Source organism: Ambystoma mexicanum, chromosome 13 (assembly GCF_040938575.1).
Source record: "Ambystoma mexicanum isolate Mex_15411 chromosome 13, UKY_AmexF1_1, whole genome shotgun sequence".
In the NCBI taxonomy this organism is placed as follows: Eukaryota; Metazoa; Chordata; class Amphibia; order Caudata; family Ambystomatidae; genus Ambystoma; species Ambystoma mexicanum.
In genome coordinates, this window is record NC_090938.1 from 376,306,397 (window position 1) to 376,333,984 (window position 27,588).

Sequence of the window (27,588 nt, forward strand, 5' to 3'; positions counted from 1 at the left end):
GCTTTATAAGCAAAGAGAAGGTCCCACTTTCTTCTAAGGGGTTCTTTTAAAGCACCTATCATGCACTTCATTGTTCTGTTAAACCTCTCTACTAACCCATTGGTTTGGGGATGGTAGGCTGTTGAGAACTTGCAGGTCACTCCACAGTTTTTCCACATGGCCTGCATGTAGTCGGACATACTATTGAATCCCCTGTCTGGGATAACCTCCTTAGGAAAACCAACCCTGGTAAAAAAAAATACCATGAAGGGCCTTAGCCACTGCCTGAGCACTAACAGTCCTCATAGGTATGGCTTCAGGATACCTGGTAGCATGGTCTACCACAACCAATATAAATCAGTTGCCTGAAGATGTGGGAGGGTCTAAAGGACCAACAATGTCAATTCCTACCCTCTCAAAAGGAACTCCCACCACTGGGAGAGGCACCAAAGGTGCCACATTCTTGGCTCCACTCTTGCCAGAAGTCAGAATTTATCTACATCAGACCCCATCTTGGGCCAGTAGAAATAAAGAGAGATCCTTTCCTTGGTCTTCTTAAAACTTAAGTGACCAGCTAAAGGAATCTCATGGGCCAACTGTAGAAACTGGGGTCTCACCTCCTGAAGCACTACAAGTCTTCTGTAGTCCCCTGAGGTGGACTCTAAGGATCACTGTAAAGGAGGCCATCCGCCCAGTGTGCTTCCCTGGCTCTTGCCCATCCAGCTAGGAAGCTGCCTGTTGGCGAAGTCCTTCAAGAGTAGGACACTCTTTGACCTCTGCTGAAGTCTGCCCTACAGGGTCCACCTTCTGAAAGAAAAGTCTGCAGCTGAGGATGGTCTTTAGGATCCAGATCTCCAACAGGGGGAAGGTCTTCTTCCAGTTCTGTTTCACCAGTAACTGTTTCACCACCCTCTGGTTGGTCCTCTCACTCAGCCTCAGCTGGTGGAGGGGTCACAGGTGTGACCTTGGACTGTCCTCTCGGGGATGTCCTTGTTTTGTGCACAGGGGTGATACTTTTCTTTCTTCCTAAGACCTTGGGTTTCCCCTTTGTCTCTTTCTTCTTGAAATTAGAAGTGTGTTCTTCCTGTGGACTGGTTGTTAAAGGTACCTCTGCAACAACCCTTTGAGAGTCATCTAAAGTGAGCTTTCTGGTCTTCCTAGTCTGCTCCCGTTTCCTTTTACTGTGAGGCCTGTGGGTGCTTGATACAACTCCAAGAGCTTTTAAGTCATTCCCCAACAGGACTCTCCCTGCCACCTCATTCTGAACACTGACAGGTATTCTTACAGTCATATTGTTGCACTGGATGACAGCTGGTAGTATTGAAACCATCTGGACTGGGCATCCAGCAAGCTTAGTGGGACCTTTGGGTGCCTTGGCAACATCCTCAGGTTTGAAAAAGGCTTTGTCCACTACAGTAATCCTGGACCCAGTGTCTCTAATGGCACAGATCTCCTGTCCATTAACAAGTACGCTGTCCTTGTAATATTCTTTGGTGTTTTCTGGAATAGAGTTATACACATCTACATTCTGCTGTTCCCACAGACCCAGGGAGGACACTAAAGAAACACTGGCTGGGACTCCAATGCGGTCTTCAGCGAATAGATGAAAGTTTCCACTTGCCATATGTACTTCTCCCTCAGAGATGAAGGCTAAGGAGGCAGTGTGGACCCCTGAAGGTTTACCCTTGCATCTTGGATCCCCCTTCACATGGTCAGTAGACCCACAGGCCTAACATTTACCAAATGTTTTCTGGAATGGGGGTTTCTGCTGACTTCCCTCTGGTGTGGCACCAGAGGTTTCACTAGACTGACCTGGGTTTCCAAATGGTTTACCCTTTTTATGTTTGTGGCCCTCTTTTTGGTGGGAGGTCTTAGAATTATCTTTGTTATCCTTCTTGTGCTGCTTCGCCTCATCCTTTTTATGAGTGGCCCCAGACTCCTTGGGAGTAATCTTCAGCAGCCTTTGCTAGTTTCTTGGGAACAATCTCCTTTGAGTCAGCCAAATGCTGTCTCAGCTCAGGAGAGCAGGCATCAAAAATAGATTCCAACAAAAACAGATTTCTCATTCCTTCAAAAGTAGTTACTCTGTAACCCTTAACCCATCCATCTACATTTTTCAAACATTCACACACCCAGGTAGCCCAATGGGTACCATCAGTCTTTTTGATGGTCCTAAACCTCTTCAGGTTCTGGGAAGGAATTTTCCCAAATCTAGCTATCGACGCTAGTTTCACATTCTCATACTTCATTCTTTCAAGTTCCCCCACCTCCATTACAGCATCAGTTGCAACCTGGAGAAGCCTAGACAAATGCCAAGGGATCAACTGATTCCCTGTGAGACCCTGAATCCCATGATTGTATTCAAAAGCACTCAACCAATCCAAAATATAATGTTTTGCATCATACATGCTCACTGCTTCTTTGGGCAGGTAAGACCTCTTTGGACTGGAAGACTAGAGGACTCTGTGATAGAAACATTTTCAAGAGACAATTTTCTCATTCCAAGAGCATCTTGCATTTCTAGTTCCCTGAGTTTGATGTCCTGATGTTTGGCTTCAGCTTGAGCCTGTACTCTTTTGAATTCCAACTCAAGTCTCATTTTTTCAAGCAACACATATTCTGGACTCAGTGATGGACCTTGTGGGGTCCCAGTGGACACAGGTTGAGGCAAAAGGGCAGGCTGAGGTATTAGGGTTTCTATCCTGGACTCCTCCCCCTCTTCTGACTCTAAGACGTGAGACTCTGAATTATCATCCTCAATACCAAATTTCCACATTTTCCTGAATAGTAGGAGTTACAGGCCTACTATCCAACCTTTAGTGATCTAACGACCTTGTAATCAATTCATTTTTCTTTCCATTAACAGGGAGATTCCTGTCTTTACAAATTTCTTTCAGTTGTTCTACTGTTAGAATAAGCAGCGATTCCTGCTTGAAGTTATCCATACAAGGCATGTTACAATTGCTATTTCTAGTGGAGCTTAGCCTCGTGAAGGTTTTTAGTTGAACAAAAGTAAAGCAAACACTCTACGTAACAACTCTACAATAGATCCTCACCGCTTGCCACCTGTGTTAGGTAAGAGTGTATGCAGTAACATTTGGGTGCACTACAATAACCTTGGCCTCCTGCCAATAGGGACCCAACCTTTGCTATAAGTCTGAACTACAAGTGGGTAGTGTGGTCAGGTCGAGCAGCCAGGCTTATCTCAAGAGGGGTCAATGTGAGCAGTAAGGTTGTGACACAGAGTTTTACAAATACATTTATCCAAATAAACACTGACACTCAAGGTTTCTTGATAAAACAATGATTAATTTATTTTGCAGTCAGTTATATAAGCCTTCTTCAGAAAAGGAGCAAAACATGTAACACTTAAATATACTTCAAACACACTCTCAGTTTCTCTAAATCAGATGACACCCATTGGGGATGGCACACAGACACTTCCTACACCCTCAGGTGACTTAAATAGCTAGGACACTGTGGACATAGATGTATCACTGGTACCTTTAGAGCAATTCTGAATTAGGTGTAAAAGATAGAATAGGGGAATAAAACAAAGGTTAACAAATAACTCATAAACAGGCAAGCACTTTTAAACGCTGTTAGGCAGAAACCTGTGCAGTTCCCTTAGGGACCACTGCAAAAAGTTTAAGACCACAGGAGTAAGCAGTAAACCCAACTGGTAGCAGTCCGCACCACCCAGATTTACCTGGTAGCTGTGGCTGAGCAGTCAGACTTCTCTCAAGAAGAGTTAGGCAGTATATAGAGTATACACAATAGGGCCAAAAATACAATAGAACAAGCAAACACTGACCAGAGCTTTGGTATTAAAAGTATATAATTATTTATTTAACACACTTTATGGAAATACACTGGCACTAATATATCAAGCAAGTTCCAACACAGTCACTATAAGCATATACACCTCCCTAGTTAATTATTCGACAAGTCTAGGTTAACACACCACTTATTAACAACACAGAGGTGAGCATGTAACCTTAGATGGCACTCCAATAATTCGTTAAAAAGGGAGAGAAAAGGCAGAGCATGGAAATAACACAGTACCAACACTTTTAAGAACCCCCAACAAGGCAGGAAAGGCATGGTCTACTGTAGAGCCAAAGTTCATAGGCCAGGCCCACTCTTAGAGAAAGCAAGGCTGAATGTGCCCAAGATCACACAGTGGAAATGCACTCAAAGTCTTTGCAGAAAATGTCAAAAGAGGTTGGATCAGTTCAGAAAGATAAAGTTAGAAGGTTTGGAGGCCAACCCAGTTGGAAAGTCAAGGATTTATGGGACACCTTGGACAGTCCGTTGCAAGGGAGGCCAGGCGGGACACAGTACCTTAAATGGGGAGAACGTTCCAGTGGGGGCAGTTGTTCCTGGCAGCAGGTGCAAGTCGTGGCTTCGACCAGAGGAAGAGATGATCTCGACGAGGAAGAAAGCTGGAAGTCATTGCACTGCCAGGGATGAAACCAGCCGCGGAGTTCCCGATTAAAAGGTACAACCCTTTTATTCGCGGTCAGTGGTGAAGCGTGGCTATCCGGCCGCCGGGGTGCTTGGCACGGGCGATTCGACCACGAGACGTCCTGTAAGGCAAAAAAGGCGAACTGGTTGGTCCCACCAGCTCAAAGGGAAGAAGACTCTCCTGGAAGAAGATCTCCTCTGTCGTTGGGGAAGTGGTGAGTTCTTTACAGCAGGGCTCCACCGGTGGTGTCGTCGTTGTAGATGGCTCAGCTTCTCCCCTCTTCGGATTCTTTAGGTCCTGTGACGACTTCTGAAGTTCCAGTCCCCAAAGCCCTGCTTTTATGCAGAAAACCCCCCATTCAACAGCCTAGCTGTCACTCAAACATGACAAGTGGTGAGCCGGGCGGCTCACCACTGGGCCAATCACACAAGAGTGCGACTTGAGTTGCTGAGGCAACTCAGTCCAGGGTGCCTAATCCCCCTCCCACACATCCTGTAGATCCCAGACAGAGTGGCACCATTTGGAGGGCTTCTGTGCAGAAGCCCGCCAAAAAGTGGAACAAAGGGCTCGACTTGGGTTAGAGTTTCAGAGGCGAATACAAACGCCATTTTAAAACCGAGACCTGGCAAAAAGACCCAACCGGGGAATTAATATTAAATAAATAACCCGGCGGTATTTTTAACATTGCACCAAAAAGTGGTGCATTTAAAATCAATGGGAAAATCCCATAAGAAATATTCCGGTGGAATATATGGCGTGGTAGCCACTGCCACCAGCCAGAAACTCGACAAGGGGGGACTGGGCAGTGCCCCCTTGGAAAACAGACCCAGCGGCAATCGAATTACCCCCACCAGTACTTCCACAATATGATGGTTTGTACTGGTTCTGTTCACAATTTGAGACTAGTAAAGCCAATGGTGACTTTACATGCCCTGGGAGACAATAGTCAGTCCCAGGGTATGGAGTCTATGTTTGGGGCTCACTATGACACCCCTGTGTTACTGCACTGGGGGTGCTGTGTAACACACATACCAAAAACACATGAAGCCCTATGGAGAAAAAGACCCCATAGCCCATAAAACACATTCACAGTCAAAGGACATTCTCAAATCATGCCTAAGAGTGGGATAAAAAGAGTCTCACTCTTAGCAGGAGAAAAAAATAAACCCCAAAAAATCCAGCAAAGCTGCTGGGGGACTCACTAGGTTAGGGAAATTAGCCTTAACAGAGAATTCTCCCTAACAAACGCCTTCCAAAGCACAAAGTCAGAGGTAAAGAGGAGTCTCTCAGGGAGCCAGGACAGAATGTTAATTGCACAATGTCAAGGGGAGCTGGAGATCTTCTTTTGCAGGAAGGTAACAAGTCTTGCACAATGTTTTTGAAAATGTTTGTAGAAAGATAGAACACTTGAAGGGCCACAAGCAGATAGGCTTGTGAGGGGCAACACTTTAGCAATTCTGCAAGGTAACCAAGACAGATCTCAACTGAGAGCAAGTAAGGCTACACAACAAGAGGTGAGTTCCCTTAGACTTTACAGTACCCCTGGTTAGAAGAAATGGTTCCAGCTGGCTTCTGTACCTGTGCAGCTCTGCAGATCCTGTTGTTCCTGGGCCTCAGTCGTGGGGACAAGATGGAGGACGTCTGGGGACTCCTGCTCTGCAATGAGAAGGTCAGCGCAAGCAATGGGCAAACGTCAATTCAGCGGTCCTTCGGTGTTTCAGCTCCTAGCGTCTGACAGCAAATAGCAACACTGCGGTTCTCAGATACCACTTCAGACTTTACTTGCTTCTGGGGTCCAGCACTCTGTTGAGGTGGCTCAGGCTTGGTCAGTCCTGCACCAGGGAAGTCCAGAGGATCTTCTAAGCACTCCAGTTTGACTTAAAAGCAACGAACACAATCTGGTGTTCCTCTCCCTGGCTCTTCGGTTCCAGCAGCAACTGCAGTGGAAATGCAACCAGCTTCGAGAGGATGTTCAGACAGGCTTACTTTGGAGTTGATTGGTCAGACCAACTCAAAAGGGAGAAGTCGTCCTTGCAGGGCTGCACTAGTCGAGGTGAATTCAGAGCTTCAGCACTGCAGCAGGGCTTCACCAGGCAAACCAACTGTCCAGGAGTTGCAGCAGGCGTCTCTTCCAAGTTCTTCTTTGGATTCCTTCGTCCAGTGGTCGACTCTGCCTTCCAAGCCCAAAAGCCTCGCCTTTTATGCAGGTTTCTCCCATTCATTCCAGCCTAGCTGTCAATCACACAGCAGGGTAGCTGTCCTTGCTGGACAGCCAATCACCTTTGGGTGCATTCCTGTAACCAAGGAGATTAAGGACAGGGAGTTTTGGGCACCTCCCTCACTTCCTGCCTCTGCCAGACATACTGGTGCCAGAGGCGGGCTTCACTCGTGAATCCTGCCAAACACAAAACGAACAGAGACCGAACCTGGATTGGCACACAGAGTAAATCTCAAGAAGGACCTTCCTGACAAGAAATGGCAAAAAAAGACGACCGGGGCCATTTTGACAAAATGGGCACCCATGGGTGCCTTACCGTGGCTGTGAACGCAGCCCGTTGTAAAAATACACAATGGTACTAAAACGTAAACCACTGCCACCAGCCATTAATTGTAGGAAGGGTAACATAAAAATGTTACCTGAGAAGCTAGACAAAGGGGATACTAAGTAACCCCTCCAGCACCCTAAAGTTACAAATTGTAAGTAAAGTCAATTTCACTTCACTGCTCTTGGAAACAGTAGTTTCACCAAGAGAAGGTATTTAAAACTTTGGGAAATCTGAGAGACTTCCCTGTGCCACTGCACTGAAGGTGCTGGGTGACACAATGTAAAGATGATGCCTATGGAGTTTGTTAGACTCCAAAGTTAAAAAGAACACAGAAATTCTATGACAAGACAGGAGGCTCGCATTATGCTTTACTTTCTTTTATTTGCTGCCACACCAGCACTTTAAAACTTAACTTTAATACTGCATATTTATGTTCTTACAAAACCACAGTTATGGAAAACGAAAATGGACCAGTTTAAACGTTTGTTTCATATCTGAATGTGATCACTGTAATCACCAGGGAACTACTAGTCCCATGATACTCATGTCTCTGGTAGTCCAATCCTCCAAGCTCTGCACCTATCAGAGGGCAGCCTCCTGTATAGGAACCCTTGTGCCCAGGTCCTTTCCTCTTTGTTTTTGCTGCCTGAGATAAGGGACATATTTCTCTATCTTTGCTTATAGAAGGATTGTTAGTCACGTATATATTTCTATAATTTCTATGATATGTGTATATCAGTATGGCATTACACCGTAGCGCGCATGGAATTAGTTTCATTTCCCCTCAAAAGAGTTTGCCTTAACGCGTAGCGCGAGCGTTGCGCAGCGTATCACATTCAGTCAGCGCTCGTTAGACTTCTTTCACTAAACGTTTGAGTTGTGAAGAGCGGGCGAGGGGCCGGAGCCGCGAGCAATTCCGCTCGCTTCAGGCTGCCGAGCCCCGCGCTCTGTAGTAATTGGCGCCGGCGAACTCGGCGGCTGTTAGGACCCGTGGGAGCGGGACCTCCTCAGGTTTCCCAGGGATTCTAGCTTCCGCTCGCATTGCGCCTGCTGTCGCGTAGGAGGGAAGTAGTTAACCAGAGCTCCAGATTAATTTAAAAAAAAAAAAATATATATATATATATATATATATATATATATATATATATATATTTTATTTTTTTTTGGAATACTTTATAAATCGCAAGAAGCGATTTACAGGCACACACTACATTAATCCTCAGCAGGTGTGTAGAGCCTGAAGAGCCTCCATCTGCTGACTTCCACGCAGTTGGCCCAGCCAACACCTCGATTATGGCTCAGTTTGTCACCCCCACTAACACCCCTTCCACTTCTCCGGAGTGGAGTCAAGAAGAGTGGGAAGAGGATCCTTCACAGCAAGAATCAGACTTGTCACAGAGTTTTAAGAAAGTACTCGGAGACTCCTTGCAGCAGGCGGTCTATCAAGGGGTGCAGCCCATTACAAAGAGATTGGAGACTCCGGAAATGATAATGGCTGAACAACAGAAACAGATCACAGCCAAGAGAAGATGGGCTAGTAGCCCTGATGAAGGAACGTCAGCAGCACACCCCCAAAGAGGGGTTGAGAAGAAGGGGTTTAAAGTAGCCCGGAAGAGCAAGCACTCTCTGACCCCCCCCGGGCAACACTGAAAGGGTTAACACTGTTCCCCAATTGACAGGCGACCCTGTCGCCAGGCTTAAAGAAGCCTTTCTGGCAAAGAACAGAGACGGCCAGGATAGACCCCCTACCCCAGGGGTGTACAACTTAGGGGATGATGACGAGGGCTATTCGCCCGATGATGAAGGGAGCGAGGAAGAGGAAGACATCAGTAAAGGTGTGGAAGACCCCCAGAACATAGAAGATACAGCCGACATGTTCGACCCCGAAGCCATCCGGCACCCTAAGTCGTCAGAATGGGTACCCTCCCCTAGAGTGGCACTTTACATGGCTCAGCATATTAGAAAACCTCTAGAAAGAGAGGTAAGATTGAGAATGAGATCCGAGTGTCCTAGACCAGAGCTGCTGAATAAACTAACAGAAACCCCTGACTTAGATCCCAAGATGGTTACGTTTGTGACCAAAACAGCTAGAGATGTCAGGAAAGGTGTAGACCGAGCCCGGAAAGGATGTCAGGATAAGCTCCTAGACATTTCGGGTCCATTAGCCAAAATTATGGACCTCGCTGAGAAATCAAAAGATACAGGTACACCAGTAGACGCAACCGTCCTGGGCAACTGTGCACAAAGGGCATTATGCCTCTTTCGGTCTGTCCTCCGCTCCATGGGCCTTCACCAAGCTCATGAAACCGGTGGCAGCAGCCATCAGAGAAAGAGGCATACGTATCATCATCTATCTAGACGACATCCTCGTCTGCGGATCAGAAAAAGCTACTCTAGCAAAGAACGTTCAATGGGTATTCTCGCTCCTCACCTCACTAGGATTCCTAGTGAACCTAGAGAAATCTCAACTACGTCCTGTCCAGAGGATAGACTTTCTGGGCTTTACAATAGACTCAGTGAAAGCCTCCCTCGAGCTCCTGGGTCACAAAGTAAGAGCGATCAAGAAAGAACTCAGAGCAGTTCTAGCTAAAGCGACTATTTCCCTTCGCAAACTGGCCAGGGTAGTAGGTCTTCTAGCAGCCTCCATTCAGGCGATATTCCCGGGTCCTCTTCATTATCGAGCACTGCAAAGGCTCAAGATAAAACATCTCCAAGGAGGTCTGTGATACCATCAATTGGTGAGTTTTGACTGCGAAGCCCTCACAGAGCTCAACTGGTGGCTAGAGAATATGGAGGCCTGTTTCGAGTTGTTAGCGGGCTCCTTCGCAGTGCACGCTTTTACGAAAGACAAGGTGAAATGTTGCATACTGCTCAAGATGGACAACATCTCCGCAGTGCGATACATAAACAAATTGGGAGGCACAAAATCCAAAATGCTAGCCGAGTTAGCAGAGAATTTCTGGCATTACTGTCTCCAAAACAGAATCTCTGTATCAGCGGAATACTTACAAGGGAAGCAGAACGAAGTAGCAGACTGTAATTCACGTTATTTTGTGGACTCCAGCGATTGGAAACTACATCCCCAAGTCTTCCAGCGATTCAGCGATTACAGAATCTATGGGGGCCCCTACACATAGATCTGTTTGCGTCCAGACTGAACGCCCAGACACCAAGGTACTTCAGCTGGAGAATAGACCCGGATGCAGCGGGCACAGATACCTTCCTGCAACCTTGGACAGGGGCAGTACATTATGCCTTCCTGCTGTTCATTATGATCACGAGAGCTCTAGCGAACGTTTGCAGAGACCAAGCAGAACTTGTGATGGTGCTCCCCCTACGGAAGGCACAACCTTGGTTTCCAGTAGCGATGGAACTTTCTACGGATTTTCCGAGGATAGTGCCTCAGCTGCCGGACCTTCTTCTCGACCCATCCAGCCATCGTCACCCGCTAGTGGCAGCGGGCTTGCTACATTTGATAGCATGCAGGGTTTCAGGAAAAGATGGGACTTGCCAGGAATTTCACAACTCGCTGCAGATTGCATCAGAGACTCCTGGGCGCCTTCCACCCTTCGGAGCTATAGTGCGGCATGGAATGGGTGGTCCAGGTGGTGTTTAGAGCACGAGTTGGATCCCGTTTCAGCCCCTTTAGTAGAAGTCCTCAACTTCTTAGCTTTTAAATTTCAAGAATGCGGCGCCTTCAGAACGGTGGAAGTTTATAGGTTAGCCATTTCAGCGGGCCACGATGAAATAGAAGGTACCGCGGTAGGCGAGCACCCAGCAGTTGTACGTCTAACTCAGGGGGATGAAGCTCAAAAGACCACCTATGCCCAAGTACAAAGTGTTGTGGGATGTCAGAGACGTTTTTTCGCCTCTTTCTTACATGGCCCGATAACGAGAACTTGTCCCAATCACAGTTATCAGGAAAGCTAGCCATGCTGCTTTGCCTTACAGCCTGTAGGAGAGTTTCTGATGTTAAAGCTCTTGAAATCGATAGGAAAATATTCTATCCGGATGGCATATCTTTTACCATTACTAAAAGGACAAAGACAGATTCGAGAGTGATTGACTACCCGTAGTTCACTAGTAATAAAAAGCCTTGCGTAGCGCAATGTATCAAGGATTATGAGCAAGCAACAGCGCATATTAGGCCACAGGGAGTGTCCCAGCTACTCATTGCACGCAGGAAACCCTATCATGCAGTAGCATCAGCGACCATTGCTAGATGGGTGAGAGAGATAATGCATTGGGCAGAGATTGACTTGTCTCTTTTTGGCGCGCATTCGGCCAGAGGGGCGATGGCTTCAAAAGCTTTTACTACAGGGGTGTCTCTACAAGACATTATGAAAGCAGCAGATTGGTCCTCTGAGTCGACCTTCAAGACATTCTATTTTAAGCCTGTATCTGAGATACCTAATAGGGTGGTAAACAGCCTTGAACAAGCATAATGCGAGCCTCCTGTCTTGTCATAGAATAAAGATTGCCCACGCTATCAGCTCAGGAAGTCTTCATTCTATTAAAGACAAGGAGGCGAGCATTATATCCCACCCAGAATAGTAACATATCAGTTGCATTGTCATGTGGTTAACTTTGTAACACTGTTGCTCATTCCCACCCTCATAATGACTCTCCATTCCTTTTAGGAGATGACCAGAAAACTACAGGATGAAGAAACTCGCGAAATTGAGGAAAGTCAGTTCAAGTTGGTCGCGTTTGACCTTAAAGCCTACAGTTCCGAGGATTGTTAACAGTTCATCCCGAGAGGATCGCTTCATTGGCGAAGAGACTATTGAGTTCAAGGGCCAGACACAAAGAATGAGGAAAGGACCCGGGCACAAGGGTTCTTATACAGGAGGCTGCCCTCTGATAGGTGCAGAGCTTGGAGGATTGGACTACCAGAGACATGAGTATCATGGGACTAGTAGTTCCCGGGTGATTACAGTGATCACATTCAGATATGAAACAAATGTTTAAACTGGTCTATTTTCGTTTTCCATAACTGTGGTTTTGTAAGAACATAAATGTGCAGTATTAAAGTTAAGTTTTAAAGTGCTTGTGTGGCAGCAAATAAAAGAAAGTAAAGCATAATGCTCGCCTCCTTGTCTTTAATAGAATGAAGACATCCTGAGCTGATAGCGTGGGCAATCTTTATTAAATCACATTAAAATTACATGAGAGATAAAAAGTCCTAAAGTCCAACAAAAGAGTTGAGGGTTTCTAAGGTGAAGGGAATTGGCACATTTCTGAGAATTCTCCCTAACATCTGTAAATGAATTGGACGTAATAATTAAACAACAATGATGTCCACACTGCAATGCTCATTAAAACCTGCCCTCCACACTGCTAACTGCAATTTGCAAGTTTGTAAATGCTTTCTTTGAAATCAGGAACTGTTCCCCAGGATTTTAAAAAGGCCTGGTTTATGCCTATTCTGAAAAAAAAACAGGTCTACCAGCTGATCACAAATATAGGCCCATTACAAACACTGCCCTTCTCCTGAAAATCCTGGACCGAATGGCCTCGGCCAAAATCCGAGCACCTAAAAGCTCACCCTGTCCTTAATGACCATCAATCGGGCTTCCGTGTGGGTTTCAGAACGTAGACGGCTCTTTTAGAGCTTAAATCAAAATTACTAGCATGCATGGATAAGAATGAAGCTTCCTTATTGATGCTGCTTGATCTCTCAGCAGCGTTCGACCTGGTGGACCACTCCATCATGTCTACCAGGTTGAGCGAGGTTGCACATTTTTCACCTTTAGCTATCCACTGGATCACTTTGTTCCTTGTTAATCAAGGAAGCAGGGTCTTATTCAGGGAAGCTGAATCTGCTCCTATTAATGTTTGTTTGGGTGTACCACAAGGCACATGCACTTCGCCTTCGTTGTAAATCATTTTCACTACCCCCTTATTCGGCATGTTAGCTCACGAGGGTGTGATATTTACCAACTATGCCGACGACACACAGGGGTCGATTCATGGAATTAATGTGCGCCGAAAATTCCCGCGCAGAGGTGCCAAAACGTGCGATTCGCAGGAAAAGTGCGAAAATCGCAGTGCAAGTGCGAAAATCGCAGGAAAACCAGCGCACAGTGATTCATGGAAGTCCGTGCGCGAGAAAAACATTGGATGTGCGCTAAAAATGTGCGCCGCGCACGCCGGCGCACAGGTCATCCAACAGCGTGTGCCACGGCCACTGCGAAATCGCACATAGCGCGGCGCACATCACAAAAGTAGGCGGAACACGGGGCGTAACACTCGGAATGGGGAACAACGCGTGAAAATATGGGCGTCACGGGGGAAGTACAGGAGGCAAGTGCACGGAACGCCCACACGCTCGCCTACAACCGGTATTCATGCAATCGAATAGGGCAAACCAGCGCACGGTCAAAGACGCGCACAGGGCCAAACAAGTACGCCACAAGAAAGCAGGCGGTAGCGCCCCTGAGACTGAAAAAAATGTGCGCCAAAATGTGCGCTAACAAAAAGCACCCATATAAAGCCATGATGAATGGCCCATACAGTGGTCCTCTAGGACAAATGAGGTGCAAAGGGGCACCGTCAAACACGGACACCCACTGTGTGAAAAATAGCGTGTGCGCGTGTTCCTGGGTGCGCGGGAAGTTCCACACGCGATTAGCCTGGGTACGTGTACTACGGGGTGCGCGGGAAGTTCCACACGCGATTGGCCTGGGTAGGTGGGGGTGCGCGGGAAGTTCCACACGCGATTGGCCTGGGTACGTGTACTTCGGGGTGCGCGGGAAGTTCCACACGCGATTGGCCTGGGTACGTGTATTCCGATGTCTGCGGAAGATTCACACGCGATTTCTGCAGGGTACGTGTATTTCGGTGGTGCCGGGGAATGCTACACGTGATTTGGCCATGTGGGTCCCCCCATGTGTTCCCTCTACACCCTCCACGGCCCCTGCAGGCAGCCCACACCACAGGGTACTACCCTGCACCCCTGCTCATGTCCCATAGGCAACCCATCCACCATGGCCATGCCCACCAGCCAACCCACATGTCACCTTGCACTACTGATCACCAACACATGTCTCCCACCACCCCCGCCCCCCAGCCACCAGGGGCAGCCTCCACCAGGCCCCCACTCATGTCTCCCACCACCCCCACCCCCCAGCAGTGCAGGGGCAGCGTCCACCACGCCCCCACTCATGTCTACCACCACCCCCACCCCCCAGCCACCAGGGGCATCCTCCACCAGGCCCCCACTCATGTCTCCCACCCCCCCCACCGCCCAGCAGTCCAGGGGCAGCCTCCACCAGGCCCCCACTCATGTCTCCCACCACACCCACCCCCCAGCCACCAGGGGCAGCCTCCACCAGACCCCCACTCATGTCTCCCACCACCCCCACCCCCCAGCAGTGCAGGGGCAGCCTCCACCAGGCCCCCACTCATGTCTACCACCACCCCCACCCCCCAGCCACCAGGGGCACCCTCCACCAGGCCCCCACTCATGTCCAACTCATGTCTCCCACCACCCTCACCCCCCAGCCACCAGGGGCAGCCTCCACCAGGCCCCTACTCATGTCTCCCACCACCCCACCCCCAGCAGTGCAGGGGCAGCCTCCACCAGGCCCCCACTCATGTCTCCCACCACCCCACCCCCTAGCCACCAGGGGCAGCCTCCACCAGGCCCCCATTCATGTCTCCCACCACCCCCACCCCCCAGCAGTGCAGGGGCAGCCTCCACCAGGCCCCCACTCATGTCTACCACCACCCCCACCCCCCAGCCACCAAGGGCAGCCTCCACCAGGCCCCCACTCATGTCTCCCACCACCCCACCCCCCAGCAGTGCAGGGGCAGCCTCCACCAGGCCCCCACTCATCTCTACCACCACCCCCATCCCCCAGCAGTGCAGGGGCAGCCTCCACCAGGCCCCCACTCATGTCTACCACCACCCCCAGCCACCAGGTGCACCCTCCACCAGGCCCCCACTCATGTCTATCACCATTCCGTAGACTCATTTCATCCTTTCCATCTGCTTATTTGCCACCTTACTACTGTTAAACTTGTTTTTGCACTCTCTGCGCGGTCCAGTGTTGTTCCTCCTCCTGCTTCCTGATCTCGGCCCTGTTACCTCCTCCCTTCCCGCTGTCCTCGTCTGATTGGTCAGTAGACACTCTTAATACATTCTCCCAGGGCAACCCATCTGCCTGTGCAGCCCCTTGGCTAAGGGCCCAAGGCAAAGGGGCAGCTCCTAGAGTGGCGGCTCCAAACCGTGTCTGCAGGGGAAACAGCCACCCACTAACAACCCAGCCTAAACTGCCACCTGCCCCCTCAATCCTCATTTACATATATAACCAAACCTCCCCCCCAACCCTGCTGTGCCCCACTACCCAGTCTCTCCTGGACTATAAGCCAAAGGAACAGGACCAGCAATGCTTCTGCCTAGTTCCCTGGGCACAGCAGCAAGCTCCACCTATTTCCCCAAGCAACAGCCAACCTGTTCCCTGCTGACACCCTACTCATCTAGGTGGTTGCCAAGACATAATTCCACCTACACCCAGCAGCAGCAGCTCGCAACAGTATACAGACGTGCAAAACGAGAAACAAACTGCCATAAACCAGCACCAACGGACAAGGTAGGCACAACCACTGGTAATAATAACCAAACCAACATTCACTCCACCCAACACCTCCACCATTTACAATAATTACACCAACCAAACGCATCTGTCACACTCTGTAGGAAATCCACCATGAACACAAATTATTTAAAAACATCTTGTATTGTGAAACCTAGGCCTTTCTACCACTATACAGCAATCTCAAATCTAGGCGCGTTCTCCCTCATCTGCATATTGTATTGTACTGTGAAACCTAGGCCTTTCTCCCACTATACATGAATCGCAAATCTTGCCGCATTCTCCCTTATCTGACTATTGTATTGTACTGTGAAACCTAGGCCTTTCACCCACTATACAGGAAACTCAAATCTAGGCGCATTCTCCCTTAGCTGCATATTGTATTGTACTGTACTGTACCGTGAAACCTAGCCCTTTCTCCCACTAGACAGGAATTGCAAATCTAGACGTGTTCTCCCATATCTGCCTATTGTATTGTACTGTGAAACCTAGGCCTTTCTCCCACTATACAGGTATCTCTAATCTAGATGTGCTTCCCCCCTGTGTGCACCACTCCCTTCCTCCAGCAACCCAACAAGACCACACCCACAACGTCCTACATCACAACCACTACCAAGAATTCCAACCTGACAAAAACAGCGGCACTTGCAGAAAACGTCTGTCAACCAAACCCTGCCACTCACCACGCTACCTCAAACTGCGAAGTCAGAGGCATACTCTGGCGCTCCATCCACAAGGCCCAAACCCCCACGACAACACCTGCAACTCCCCCATAAACTCCACCCCCAACTCCTCAGTCCTCGCAGATCTGCTGTCATCATCCCTGCCCACATCAGCAAGGACCCCACTCAACTCTGCATCCAACTCTGAAGCCAGAGGATCATGCTGGCGCCCCTTACACAACCCCCATATCACCACCATTTCATCATCTCCTCTACCCAAAATCCCACCCCGTAGATCACTGCCAATGCCCTCATCCCACCACACCTCAGCCAGATACCTGCAGAACCCCCCTCCACCCAAACAACAACAATCACTCTTACAGTGAGAGGTCCATGTCACCCCACTAACCCCATCATCCCACCAATACAGCCACCCTCCGACTCCAACCTGCCTCACCTCCCACCACTAGCCGGCGTGCCGCCAGCACGCCCCACCGGCTTACACTGCCCAACCCCTAAATCCTCCCTCAGACAAACCATCTTCGCTCTCCACCGGATACTAAAATACTCCAGCCAGAACCAAGGAAGCCAAACCATCTTCACCCTCCTATGGCTATGCCCATCCTCCCACACACACACAAACACCGCCAGCATCCACTCGCCTGCCATCGCAAGACATTCCCCCTCAACCCCTTTCCCTTCTCTCAACATGGTACAGCTTGCTCTCTCCAGAACTATTGCCTCCCCCCATTCCACCCCTACACTCTCTCACACACCCCCAGCACCAAAACGCTATAAATACATGAAAAATGTCTGGCACCCACCCGCAACTCTATTTGCCTTTCCCCGCCTACATCAGTCCTCCCTCCCAACCACCCATAGCCCAGCACCAGCAACTCCCAGATTGTCCCTCTTCACACACAACCTCTCTCCTACAACTTCCACACCTACACTTAGCTTCAGTCCTGCAGCCCATCCACCAGCCTGCCGGCACCCACACACCACACCAACACCACCCTCCGCCCACCACCCCATATCCTCCCACCTACCTCCATCGCATACAAACCAGCGACTGCACACTCTTCTCTCTCCAACCAAACCTCACTGCCCATCCACACCACCAAACATCTTCCCTGCCTATTCAAACTTTTCCACTCTCTCCTACCACCCAGCTTGGGACTGTTCCCGACCACTCCCCACCAGCCACCCAGTCCCACCAGGCCTATCCGGCCACCCACATAATGAGAACCTCCTCCACTGACCAAGTCACCTGCCTCCTATTCAATGCCTGCCCCGTGGCCAAAAACCAACACAGCATCTTCGACCTACTATCCTCTGATAAACCCAATCTCATCTTCATCACTGAAACATGTTTTAAGGATGACTTTAAACCAATTGCACACAAAGCCTTCCCTCCTGACTACACTCTCATCACCCACAACAGAGCCACCAGAGGTGAGGGAATAGCCATCCTTCACAAGCACTACATATCCATCTCACTCAACGAAGCCCAGTCATGCACAGCTAACTGTGAATCTCTACTGGTCAGACTGTCGCTGTTACACACTATCTCTCACACTTTCCGTCTCATTTACAGGCCACCAGGATATGACACACTTTTTTCAAACAATCTCTGCGACTCACTAGCTAGCATTCTGCTCAACCGTACTTCACTCACCGTACTGGGGGATTCACTATCTGGTTCGTTATTCCCAACAACCCCATGACACAACCTTTGGTTTACCGCCTATAGGCACTCAACCTCTCAAGGCATACCACAGGCCCTACCCACACTGGCGGCCACACCCTTGATGCAATCTTCAGCTCCTCTGACCTTATCTCAGTGCCCAGCCCTAAACCACTCATCTGGACAGATCACTCGGCCCTACCGTTTTATATCCGCACTCGAACCACCCCCCTACCAGCTCCCTCCCCTACAATCCCCCTGGTCTCCTCCAATGACCACAAATGCTGGAACAGGGTCAAAGTACTACCTGACTTAGCTGAAGCCTTGCAGAGCTCACTCCCATCTTCAGATAGACCTCTACCTATTGAATCCCTTGACTCCTGGCTCAACAATGCACTCCTCCAACCTAAAACCCTCAAAGGACCAATTCCCAAATGGTTCACACCCCACCTGAAGACCATCAAAAACCATAACCGCTCCCTCAAGCACAGATGGCGATCATACAAAAAAATACCTTAGCAGATCCCTGTTCGCCGACCACCACCGTAACTATAAATGCGAGATCCGAAAAGCCCAAAAAAACGACTATAATAATAGAATACTGAGCTGCTGCAACAGTAGTAAAGAGCTCCACAGGATAATCTCGGAATTCGTGAAACCCAGTTGCACCACTGACCCCAGCACCCCCACGCAAGCGCGGTGCAACTTGCTCTCCCATCACTTCTACAGAACAGCACTGGACAGGAAAGCCAACCTTAATGCCAAACTCTCCATTCTCAAACCCCCCTACCGCTGGTGCTCAAGACCACACCCTCTCCCCCACGGCACCAACCTTCAACTCCTTCAAACCGATCTCGAGCGAGGAATTCCATAAACTACTGTCCAGCAGCAAACCCTCGGGATCCCCCCTTGACCCCTGCCCCGCCTCCCTCCTCAAAGAAATCTTCTCCACCTGTGCAGGAGAACAGGCCAGATCCATACTCAATCACTCCTTCACCTCTGGCTCCTTCCCAGGCGCATTCAAGATAGCGCACGTCAAACCCCTTCGGGAAAAGCCAGGCCTCGACCCCTCCCAACCATCCAATTACAGAGCCATCTCCAACACCAGATTCCTGGCGAACTCATCAACCGCTCTGCCTACTCTCAACTCAACCTCTTTGCTGAATCCAACAATTTACTAGACCCCGCACAGTCTGGCTTTCGGCTTTACAATAGAACTGAAACCACAGTGATCTCGATCTGGGACATCCTCAAGGTCACAGCAGACTCCGAAGGATGCGCCGCTCTGGTTCTCCTTGATCTCTCATCTGCCTTTGTCATGAACTGTCGTCTACGTCCTTTCTGGTCCTCCTGGTCCCTGACTCACTGAGGATTGCATGCAGTATTCCTTCCAACATGGCCTCTCGGAACGGAACGCTCTGGATCGGTCTATGCGTTCCACGCTGCTCATCCTCCACCCCCACCCCCGCAGCCACCAGGGGCAGCCTCCACCAGGCCCCCACTCATGTCTCCCACCACCCCCACCCCCCAGCCACCAGGGGCAGCCTCCACCAGGCCCCCACTCATGTCTCCCACCACCCTTAACCCCCAGCCGTGCGATTTGCCTGGGTACGTGTACTTCGGGGTGCGCGGGAAGTTCCACACGCGATTGGCCTGGGTATGTGTTCCTCGGGGTGCGCGGGAAGTTCCACACACGATTTGCCTGGGTACGTGTACTACGGGGTGCGCGGGAAGTTCCACACGCGTTTGGCCTTGGTACGTGTACTTCGGGGTGCGCGTGAACTTCCACACGCGATTTGCCTGGGTACGTGTACTACGGGGTGTGCGGGAAGTTCCACACGCGATTGGGCCTGTGAGAGTGGGGTACATGTATTCCAGGGGTGGGCGGGAATATTTACCCGCGACTGTGCCTGTGAGAGCGTGCTACGTGTATTCCTGGGGTGGGCGGGAAGATTCACACGTTCGCCTACGGCGTGCCGAAAAATAAATGGTCCAATCCTGAGACACGTACGCCAGCATGAAGCAGGCGTACGTCGACCCGCGCAGCATAAAAGTGCGTGCAAACAACAAACAAGCTCATACGCCAGGATGAATATACCATTCCTAGCAGCAGTGGCCGTGGGTTACCAAAGGAGGAGGAGAAGGATAGTGAGGGCCCGAATTTTCACTCCCAGAACCAGCCTTTTTGGGATGCCTGATGACCAGGTGTATGGGAGGTACAGGTTTCCCCCACACATAATACTGGACCTGGTCAGTGAGTAGGAGGATGACCTCACATCACCCACCCTGTGCTCCCAAGCACTCAGCCCCCTGGAGAAGGTCCTCAATGTACTGCACTTCTTGGCCACAGGATCATTTCAGCGGACAAGTGCCATAGTGGGTGGGGTGTCACAGGCCACGCAGCCTACACCAGGTCTTGAACATCATCACTGCACGCCCATCAGTCCGTAGGCACATATACCTGCCCAGGACACCTGCAGAAAGGCAGGCTGCCACCCTCGATTTCTACGGTGTGGCACAATTCCCAAAAGTGCTAGGTGTCATTGACTGCACCAATGTGGCACTACGTCCCCCCAGGGCATCTGAGGACATCTATAGGAATCGCAAGCACTGGCATTCCATCAATGTGCAGGTAGTATGTAATGCTAAGGGAATCATCACCTCAGTATATGCCAACTATCCAGGGTCCACCCACGACAGCTTCATTTACCGAATGTCTACCCTAAGCCGAGACCTAGAAGCTGGGCGGCATGGCGATACATGGCTGCTTGGCGAGTATGAATGCCACTGCACATGCATGCATGTCAGATGCAGAGTTATGTCACTACCCCACTAATGATACCCATCACCTCCTCACCAGGGGACAGTGCCTACCCTCTGAGCACCCACATGATGACGCCAATTTCGGAACCCCATCACGCCTCCAGAGGTAAGATACAACACAGCCCATATTGCAACCCGGGGCATAGTGGAGCGCACATTCGGAGTGCTCAAGTCACGCTTTCGCTCCCTTGACCGTTCTGGCGGGCAGCTGTTATATGCGCCCCCAGTAGTGTGCAGGATCATAGTGGCAGCATGTGTCCTGCACAATGTTGCAACACGCCGGGGCCTGGCTGTGGACATGGTGGTGCCCCCACATCCCCAACCACATGCACGCCCGCTGCGCATGGGAGGGGAGAGGGCACGGGGTGAGGCAGCCCGTACGTAGCTGGTGGCTAATTACTTCACATAGAAATCACCCCCCAGTGGAGTGCACACAGGCCTGGCACATACCATCTGATAAGCAATGATGACTCGACCTGACAATTAAGACGAACAAAGGACTGTCAACTGTCAGAACCATAGCAGCCTGAGATTGTTCATGTGGAAGTGTCACAATGTGTGCATCCCTACCTACACAAACACCACCAATGCAGTGTCATGAAAAGACACTTCCATGCTGCAGAAATGAATACCCACTTGCAAAATACTACATGAAAACAGTGCCATGTCACCCATCCCCTCCCCGGCACGGCCACACAACACACCATGGCATCAGTGGCGCCCCCAGCCATTTTTCATAGGGGTGGCCTGATGAGGCCACATGAAATCTTGGGGTCGCACACCAAAACAAACACATAACTGAATTTCAGGAAATCTCTTATGGTGATGTAGTATATAGTCCAGTTGAAAACTATGTGTATATGAGAGAACGAATTGCACGTCTCCATGTATTATTTAACATTTAACTAATTAATGTATCTGATGAGCATAGACTAATACCAGTACCACATTCAAGCATGCGCACAATCCCAAAATGCAGCCCACGAGACACCAAAATCTAAATATCCTTATGCTACAAGCAAAACACTCCACACACACATAGACCAGAAAATAAACTAAATTATAACAACGCTTGCTACCACTAATAGGGAATCCACATCGTTTCTCCTCTTGTATTCATGCACAGCCCATCCAAAGTGCAAAGAAATATGATATGCCATATGTGCAACTAGTCAACGTGAATTCACTAAACATAACGCAAAAACATACAGATGTTACATGTTGCTACCACACCAGGAATAGACCAGCCAAATCTGAGTGGCTACTCAAGTAGATGTACTTAGTCTACAAATTAAGTGTGGCGCCACTAAAGACCCAGCTAGCAGAGAATGTTCCACGTGGAGTAAAGATTGTGGAAGAGAACAGCTGAATTATCCTGTTTTGTGGAAAGGGACAGTTGTAGAAAAGGAACAAAGAATGGCGAATCTGGGAATAACACCTCCAGCCAAGTTGTTGGACAGACCGGGAGAACCCATTACAGAGTGGGAAGACTTGTTCAAGTTTTATTTACTAGCAATGGGTGGCAACACATTTTCGGATGGACCCAAACATACCACATTAATGAACTGTTCGGGCAAAGAGGCAGTAAGTAAGCCTTATTAAGAATACCTTGGATCCACTTCCAGCAGCGCAAGCTATAAAAGCAGTGGTGACCAAGAAGAACAAAGCTCCAAGTGCTCGAGGAAGTCCATTAGTGGGAACAAGCTTCAAATGTGCTTGTTTCCTGTATGAATTCATAGGTCACATGGTGTCGGACCCAGGTTGTTCAGCAATAAAAGGGGTGTGCTGGAAATATAGCAGGAGAGGACAGTTTGCTAAAGTGTCACAATCATATTATTCAGGGAGGAAGAAACCCGGACAGAAAGCTCGAATAAACATGGATGAGGCAAGAGAATATTCTATGGTGGTGGTCAGGGGAGTATCCAGCAATTGCAAGAGTGGGGGTGTGAGCCACTAAAAAAGTCCTGCTACTTCCCCCCCAAATGCAGTGCGCGCAATTCTGTACGGACTCATTCGCACCCCCAATCCACCCACACCTGCCCCAATCTACTTTTTTGGTAACATTAGTGGCAGATGGCATTTTAACACAACAAAAACAAGAAAATTGCAGAATCATTACAGATGCAGGGAACTCATCTATTAGAGCTCTGTCCAGGCTCTCTGGGGCAAAATACATGCAAACCTCCAAATGTGCATAAGGATTGCACCAATAGAAATGACTTGACAGAAATGGAAATTTCAAGGAATATCATCAGTCTTTGATACTTGGAGGCACCATGGAAGTTCCTTTAGAATAAGGTGCCATAAGCAAGCACTTGCAACCACACCAACAGATATCCACATCATGACAGCCCTGCTGAAATGGAAAGAACTGTACTCATGTTTGTATTAAGTAAAATGCATATCGTTGTTACAGAAACACTATTTTCAATTCAACAACAAAATAAAACCTCTACCTTTGGCGATGGTGAACCGAAGACGTAAACCACTGGCCAGACCCTGCACAATTGTTCCTAAAAGCCTTTTGCGCACAACAACCTACATGCAGTCTAGTCGAGGATGGAAACTCGGAAAATAAACACAGCCTGGCTGGAAGCATGAGCCAATGCAGAAATGCGCACATCCAGGCTCAGGATGTGTTTATTTCCGGGTGCGCATGCTGCCATTTTACTAAGGCCTGCGGTCTGCTTGTCTGCGATTCTGCAAGATGAGTGCCCGTTCAAGTGTTCTCACCTTTCGGCTTTGTTTAGTGTCACAGTGGCCTCTCATGTTCTGAGGATCTAGGTATGCACAGTGTGCTTATTCAGATACTTATTGGGAAGCATTGCAGGATAGTGGCTGTCATGGGTAGGCATTGCATGCACAGCCATGTCTGCAGTGAAAGCAAGGCTTGTTTCCTGCAGCCATCTGTGGGTGGAAGAGCAAATTCACAATTTTGAGATATACTGTACAGATGTTCCAATTTTTAAATGGAATTGAATTGAATTGCTTTATCCCTCTTATACATCTTAACCTGTGTTTGGGTCAGTTATTGCTTATAAATAAATCAACAAACATACATGCATTTTTCCTAGTACGTGCAGTGCAGACGCAGCGTGGTAATAAACATGTTCTTATAGTGCTCTCAGCATCACTCTTTGGTTCCAGCTCTGAACTGTTTTCACTTGGGTTCCCTACCCAAACCAGTTAAAGAATTAAATATCCATTATCCTTCATGATGGACAGGTACTGCATATCTATATTGTTTGGGGGATAGGAAAAACTCTATAGTAAAATGTACTTTTTAGTTTTCATGTAATGCTTGATACAGGGTTTAAGTTATTTTGAATGCTCCCAATTGTGCCAATTTAGGGGATGTAGGACAAGCGATATAAGGTGATTTGCCAAGAATCACACAAATTGCTTCAGTGGAGCTGGCATTAGAACTCTGGCCTCACTGTTCATACATCAATTTAGCAGCCCTTTGTTGAGTAAAGGTACAAATAGGAGACATCAATGCTATCATTTACATAGGCCGGGTGGATAGCTAAGGGGCAACTTGACAACATACATAGCAACACAGGTTTGAATCCTGGTCTTGCACTTAGAATACCTCTCTGGTGTAAAGCGCGTTGTAAAAGAATAATTATAAAGATACCCTGGTAACACATGCTCCCCACAGTCACCCAGGGATCTTTTTATTTTCCCAAGGGTATCATGAATTCAGCTATGGTATACATTTTGTAGATAGGTAGGTGTACAGGGGCCTTCACTACATGTTGAGTTGTAGTATTCGTGCTGAAGAATCTTTATGGTCCCGTTTGGCAGGGTAGATTGCAGTTTTCAGTGCTTGTGACTAATGGTGCCTCCCCTGTTCAATGGGCTAAAGGTTTGCACAGCTGAAGCAATGACGACCTGCTCAATGCGTGTGCGTGAGTGTTTGGGGGCAGAGGTGCATGGGGGTCTTCACTTTTAATCTTTCCTGCTATAGTCATTTCATAATCTTTCCTGCTATGTTTTAAAAAGATAGTTTAAAACCTGAGAGGGAAATAGTCCACGTGGCCGTGGTGCTTGCGCCATGCAAGGGCCTGTGTCTAGATGGGATGACAAAATGGCCTTTCGCCTAGAGCAACAACAAAAACGTTCACTGCCACAGCTCCAGTGCTTATTCTCGTGTGAACTCAGTACTAACAATAATGTGTAGCGTGGAGTGAAGGGTTTCATGTTCATACATCTCTATGTAGTGGGCTGAGAGAAAGAGAGTGTTCTGGAAGGACATCATAAATTCAAATCTCAGCAAGTTTTTTGCTTGTTTGTTCAGAATATAGAGGGACCCAACTCAAAAGGAAAATGTAACTAATTTAAGCCGTTACTTGGATGGAGTGGGGACAGTCACTTTCCCTGCTCGTGCTTTCTCTCCCCCCCGCCCTCTGTAGTCGCTGAATACCCAGTCCACTTGCTCTTGCTTCCTCCCTCTCATCATCTTTTGTGTCCTCTCTCCCACATGATGCCTTTCTACTTCTCCACCTCAGGCCCTCACTCGGGGTTCACTGACTGAGCATGTGAGATCAGTCAGTAATGGGGGGGCCACCATCATACGTGCCACTCTAACCCTGTGGCAAAAAAGCAAAAAAAAAAAGACATTTCTTTTCGCACCGAACTGTGCATGTTATTTGTCCATGCACAGTTCAGTGTGGAAAAAAAAGTATTATTTTGTTTGCTTTTTTGCAGGGTGGCCAATGGGGGGGCCAGCATTTTTATAAGGGTGGCCATGGCCCCCCTTGGCCACCCCCTGGGGGCGCCCCTGCTTGGCATGTCATGCAATGTGAGAGGAAAGAAATTATTCCCCACAACATGCCCCAAGTGTCAGCAGCTACAGTGTCCCTAATGGAAACATGTCCACACATGAAATGCTCACAGTAATGCAGGACCTACAACCCACATTACCAAATACTTACCAAGAATACCAATCACCTACACAACCTCCAACCTACCTTAAACATGACATTACAGACTTAAAAATTAGCTAGCCTCACCACCTGATGATGACAGCCCTCCCAACACTTCCAAGTATACAGTGTTAGCGCCACGCAAGAGTGTAGGTGCACTGCTTACAACATGGACTCCAGTTCCAAGGTGGACCGCATTGTGAAGACATGAGGAATGGACCTGCAAATATGGAGAATGAGATGGATGCAGAGGCACATATCAATACACCACGCAGTGTACAATACAACAACAATATGCACTATGAATGTATACACAGTATTGACTACAGACTGCCCACACAGCTCATGGGAGTCCAATGTCACCATGTACGTCAATGTCACTTGGGCACACCCTTTGCAAGCCCATGGAAACGGGAAGCAGGAGGGGTGTGTGTGACAAAAACCCAAGCATCTGAACCAAATCCATGACAAGCCTGCATGTGCCCAGCCACAATGCAGCGTATTCCCACGGGAGCCACACAAGGCAACACACTGTCCCAAAAATAAAAAAAATAAAAAAATAAAAAATCAAAAAAATAAATAAATAAAAAATGGCCATTAATGGGCCCGGGGGGTTGGGGAGGCCACCCAGGAGGTCCGAGGACAGGGTGCACACCAAAACCCACCTGTGTGGATCTTGCGAAAAAAAAACACCTCCATGGGCTCATGGCCTACATGGCTACCCTATTGTGGGAGTATCACTGCTGTCGCTATCCTCACCCTCTGCAGCTGCATCCGGAGGTGGTGGCACTATGGGAGGCAGCCCACGCAAAGCCCTAGTCTGTTCCTCCATGGCTGCAAGCATGCGGGTGTGGTAGGTCTCGTTCTGGAGGATAAGTGTGCGGAGGTCCCCATGCAACAACTCACGGGATGGCCGAAACTCCGCCCTAGTTGCCTGCATCTCAGCTGAGAGCGTACGGGTGAGACGCTCCAGCTGTTGTTCTGTCCTTCGGTTTGTTGAAGCCTCAAGCTCAACAAGAGTCGTCCTGAGGTGAAGGAGTTTCAGCCTCAGGGCTTTCCTATGGCCCTGGGACTCTATGGAGATGGCTTCCTGCAGAGTCGCCAGTGCTGCCCGCCTGTCCCTGTCGCACGCCAACATGTCCTCCCTGTGTGACTGGCAGATGGAGTCGGTTTCCTGCTGTAGTCGCTCCATCAGCCTTTCGGGGGGGACAATGGAAGTGGCCACCCTATCCATGGCCTGAGCCATCATCTCTGATGATGCTGCCTGTTGGGTTGCCATACCGTAAATGGATTGCTCCCATGCGGTATTGCCAGGTGGCGTACGGCCACCACATCGGCGGGCACCACACCTGTCTGGGGCAAGGCGAACTGCGCCTTGCTGTGCCGGCACTGCCTGAGGCTGCAGGACTGCATTCCCCCACTGATCTGCTGGCCCAGGAACATGATCAGATGTCGGGGAGTGTGACCCTGCATCCGTAACCACCAAAGGTGTACCTGCCAACACTGACATCCCCATTGAGGGTTCTAACCCAGGTGCAGGTGGGTCGGACAGAACAGAATCCCTCCCAGGAACACTCACCTGCGACGGCACGTAGGTCTCATCATCCAAATCAACACCTGAGTACAGCTCGGGGGAGGTGCAGCCAGTGACACCCCTTGAGAGCACGACCTGCAGCAGTTGTGGGTTCTCACCCACCACCACACCACGTCCCTCACTGGTGGTCGGTCGGCCCTCAGACCCCTCCTGGGTCTGCACCATCTCCACAACCCCAGCAGTATCAAGTGCGTCTTCCCCTGCAAAGACATAAAAGAAAACAAATGGAAACAGGCATAAGCACCATGGCACACAATTAGGGCTGAGAGGCTACAGAAACAGTACTTGATTGACACATGTC